The following is a 5,000-nucleotide window of genomic DNA, read 5'->3' on the forward strand; positions in this document are numbered from 1 at the left end:
CGGGGCGCCTCCACGCTTAGGCGCCCCGCTCAACCGTGTTTCACCGGCTTTACGGCTGGGGATTTCAACCCGCTCGGTCTCTGCGGGGCGCCTCCACGCTTAGGCGCCCCGCTCAACCGTGTTTCACCGGCTTTACGGCTGGGGATTTCAACCCGCTCGGTCACTGCAGGGCACCTCCACGCTTAGGCGCCCCGCTCAACCGTGTTTCGCCGGCTTTACGGCTGGGGATTTCAACCCGCGCGGCTACCCGCATCGGTCTTACGGGCGCCTCCACGCTTAGACGTCCTGCCCGAACGTGTTTCGCCGGCTTTACGGCTGGGGATTTCAACCCGCTCGGTCTCTGCGGGGCGCCTCCACGCTTAGGCGCCCCAATGAACCGTGTTTCGCCGGCTTTACGGCTGGGGATTTCAACCCGCGCGGCTACCCGCATCGGTCTTACGGGCAAAACTCCACGCAGAGTCGCCCTGCCCGAACTTGTTTCGCCGGCTTTACGGCTGGGGATTTCAACCCGCTCGGTCTCTGCGGGGCGCCTCCACGCTTAGGCGCCCCAATGAACCGTGTTTCGCCGGCTTTACGGCTGGGGATTTCAACCCGCTCGGTCTCTGCGGGGCGCCTCCACGCTTAGGCGCCCCAATGAACCGTGTTTCGCCGGCTTTACGGCTGGGGATTTCAACCCGCTCGGTCTCTGCGGGGCGCCTCCACGCTTAGGCGCCCCAATGAACCGTGTTTCACCGGCTTTACGGCTGGGGATTTCAACCCGCGCGGCTACCCGCATCGGCCTTACGGGCGAAACTCCACGCGGAGTCACCCTGCCCGACCGCTTTTCGCCGGCTTTACGGCTGGGGATTTCAACCCGCATCGGTCTTACGGGCGCCTCCACGCTTAGACGCCCTGCCCCACCGTGTTTCGCCGGTTCTACGGCTGGGGATTTCAACCCGCGTGGTCCGTGTTTTTCGGTAACATATTCGTGTTCCTTGCCCCCGAATCGTGTCTTTTGTCCCCGCTGCACCGTGTTTTTTGCCCCCGCTCAACCGTGTTCTTTGCCCCCGCTCAACCGTGCTTACTGCCCCCGCTCAACCGTGCTTTTTCGGTAACATAATCGTGTTTTCGGGTAACATAATCTTGTTTTTCGGGCCATTTTACACCGACGGAGGCACCCACAGGGGCCATGTACACCCCGCTTGGCATGTACATGAGGGGCTGCCTCTTCCAAAAATCCTTCCCCCCTATAGGGGAATATGCATTTTGGGTCTCCAGCCACGCCCAGGGTTACCACCCCCTGGAAATCCCCCAGGTTTACCCCCCATTTTATGTGGATGCATAGATTCAGACCGCCCTGCTCCACCGCTTTTGGCCATTTTTGCCCAACGTTAGCCGCTTCGGCTTGCCGCTGGACTGTTTTCGGGCCTTTTTCACCGACGCTTGGCCGTATCCGCTTAGTTTTCCCCAACGCTTGGCCGCATCCGCTTAGTTTTCCCCCGCTGGACTGTTTTCGGGTCACTTTTGCCCAACGTTAGCGGCTTCCGCTTGCCGCTGGACTGTTTTCGGGCCCTTTTTCACCGACCCTTGGCCGTATCCGCTTAGTTTTCCCCAACTCGTGGCCGCATCCGCTTAGTTTTCCCCCGCTGAACTGTTTTCGGGTCACTTTTGCCCAACGTTAGCCGCTTCCGCTTGCCGCTGGGATGTTTTCGGGCCATTTTTCCCCAACACTTGGCCGTATCCGCTTAGTTTTCCCCAACGCGTGGCCGCATCCGCTTAGTTTTCCCCCGCTGAACTGTTTTCGGGTCAGTTTTGCCCAACGTTAGCCGCTTCCGCTTGCCGCTGGACTGTTTTCGGGCCAATTTCCACCGACTCTTGGCCGTATCCGCTTAGTTTTCCCCAACGCGTGGCCGCATCCGCTTAGTTTTCCCCCGCTGAACTGTTTTCGGGTCACTTTTGCCCAACGTTAGCGGCTTCCGCTTGCCGCTGGACTGTTTTCGGGCCAATTTCCACCGACTCTTGGCCGTATCCGCTTAGTTTTCCCCAACGCGTGGCCGCATCCGCTTAGTTTTCCCCCGCTGAACTGTTTTCGGGTCAGTTTTGCCCAACGTTAGCCGCTTCCGCTTGCCGCTGGACTGTTTTCGGGCCAATTTCCACCGACTCTTGGCCGTATCCGCTTAGTTTTCCCCAACGCGTGGCCGCATCCGCTTAGTTTTCCCCCGCTGAACTGTTTTCGGGTCACTTTTGCCCAACGTTAGCCGCTTTCGCTTGCCGCTGGGCTGTTTTCGGGCCAATTTCCACCGACACTTGGCCGGATCCGCTTAGTTTTCCCCAACGCGTGGCCGCATCCGCTTAGTTTTCCCCCGCTTAACTGTTTTCGGGTCACTTTTCCCCAACGTTAGCCGCTTCCGCTTGCCGCTGGGCTGTTTTCGGGCCATTTTTCCCCAACACTTGGCCGTATCCGCTTAGTTTTCCCCAACGCGTGGCCGCATCCGCTTAGTTTTCCCCCGCTGAACTGTTTTCGGGTCACTTTTGCCCAACGTTAGCCGCTTCCGCTTGGCACTGGACTGTTTTCGGGCCAATTTCCACCGACTCTGGGCCGGATCCGCTTAGTTTTCCCCAACGCTTGGCTGCATCCGCTTAATTTTCCCCAGCTGAACTGTTTTCGGGTCACTTTGTCCCAACGTTAGCCGTTTCCGCTTGCCGCTGGACTGTTTTCGGGCCATTTTCCACCGACTCTTGGCCGTATCCGCTTGGTTTTCCCCAACGCTTGGCTGCTTCCGCTTAATTTCCCCCAGCTGAACTGTTTTCGGGTCACTTTTGCCCAACGTTAGCCGTTTCCGCTTGCCGCTGGACTGTTTTCGGGCCATTTTTCACCGACACTTGGCCGTATCCGCTTAGTTTTCGCCAACAATTGGCTGCATCCGCTTAATTTTCCAAGCTATACTGCTTTCGGGTCAGTTTTGCCCAACGTTAGCCGCTTCCGCTTGCCGCTGGGCTGTTTTCGGGCCATTTTCCACCCACGCTGGCACCGACGGGGCCATGTACACCCACGCGCGTGTACATGAGGGGGCACCCATTTTTGAAAACCTTGCCCCCCTATAGGGGAATATGCATTTTGAGGCTCTAGCCACGCCCAGGGTTACCACCCCCTGAAAATCCCCCAAGTCAAAATCACCCATGTAAAATATTCAAAAAAATCTCAAAAAATCACAAAAAATTTATAAAACCAAATAAATTCAAAAAAAAAAAAAAAATTCAAAAATTCAAAAAAAATTCAAAAAATTCAAAAAAATTCAAAAAAATTCAAAAATTTCAAAAATTCAAAAAAAGTCCAAAAACCCAAAAAAACTTCAAAAATTTCAAATATTCAAAAAAATTTCAAAAAAAATTTCAAAAATTTGCCCCGCTGAACTTTTTTCGGGTCAGTTTTGCCCAACGTTAGCCGCTTCCGCTTGCCGCTGGACTGTTTTCGGGCCAATTTCCACCGACTCTTGGCCGTATCCGCTTAGTTTTCCCCAACGCGTGGCCGCATCCGCTTAGTTTTCCCCCGCTGAACTGTTTTCGGGTCACTTTTGCCCAACGTTAGCCGCTTCCGCTTGCCGCTGGGCTGTTTTCGGGCCAATTTCCACCGACACTTGGCCGCATCCGCTTAGTTTTCCCCAACGCGTGGCCGCATCCGCTTAGTTTTCCCCCGCTTAACTATTTTCGGGTCACTTTTCCCCAACGTTAGCCGCTTCCGCTTGCCGCTGGGCTGTTTTCGGGCCATTTTTCCCCAACACTTGGCCGTATCCGCTTAGTTTTCCCCAACGCGTGGCCGCATCCGCTTAGTTTTCCCCCGCTGAACTGTTTTCGGGTCACTTTTCCCCAACGTTAGCCGCTTCCGCTTGCCGCTGGGCTGTTTTCGGGCCAATTTCCACCGACTCTGGGTCGGATCCGCTTAGTTTTCCCCAACGCTTGGCTGCATCCGCTTAATTTTCCCCAGCTGAACTGTTTTCGGGTCACTTTGTCCCAACGTTAGCCGTTTCCGCTTGCCGCTGGACTGTTTTCGGGCCATTTTCCACCGACTCTTGGCCGTATCCGCTTGGTTTTGCCCAACGCTTGGCTGCTTCCGCTTAATTTCCCCCAGCTGAACTGTTTTCGGGTCACTTTTGCCCAACGTTAGCCGTTTCCGCTTGCCGCTGGACTGTTTTCGGGCCATTTTTCACCGTCACTTGGCCGTATCCGCTTAGTTTTCGCCAACAATTGGCTGCATCCGCTTAATTTTCCAAGCTATACTGCTTTCGGGTCAGTTTTGCCCAACGTTAGCCGCTTCCGCTTGCCGCTGGGCTGTTTTCGGGCCATTTTCCACCCACGCTGGCACCGACGGGGCCATGTACACCCACGCGCGTGTACATGAGGGGGCACCCATTTTTGAAAACCTTGCCCCCCTATAGGGGAATATGCATTTTGAGGCTCTAGCCACGCCCAGGGTTACCACCCCCTGAAAATCCCCCAAGTCGAAATCACCCATGTAAAATATTCAAAAAAATCTCAAAAAATCACAAAAAATTTATAAAATCAAATAAATTCAAAAAAAAAAAAAAAATTCAAAAATTCAAAAAAAATTCAAAAAATTCAAAAAAATTCAAAAAAATTCAAAAAATTCAAAAATTCAAAAAAAGTCCAAAATCCCAAAAAAACTTCAAAAATTTCAAAAATTCAAAAAAATTTCAAAATTTCAAAAAAAATTTCAAAAATTTGCCCCGCTGAACTGTTTTCGGGTCACTTTTGCCCAACGTTAGCCGCTTCCGCTTGCCGCTGGACTGTTTTCGGGCCTATTTCCACCGACTCTTGGCCGTATCCGCTTAGTTTTCCCCAACGCGTGGCCGCATCCGCTTAGTTTTCCCCCGCTTAACTGTTTTCGGGTCACTTTTCCCCAACGTTAGCTGCTTCCGCTTGCCGCTGGGCTGTTTTCGGGCCATTTTTCCCCAACACTTGGCTGGATCCGCTTAGTTTTCCCCAACGCGTGGCCGCATCCG

Source organism: Carex rostrata, unplaced genomic scaffold (assembly GCF_964058835.1).
Source record: "Carex rostrata unplaced genomic scaffold, lpCarRost1.2 SCAFFOLD_36, whole genome shotgun sequence".
Taxonomy (NCBI): Eukaryota; Viridiplantae; Streptophyta; class Magnoliopsida; order Poales; family Cyperaceae; genus Carex; species Carex rostrata.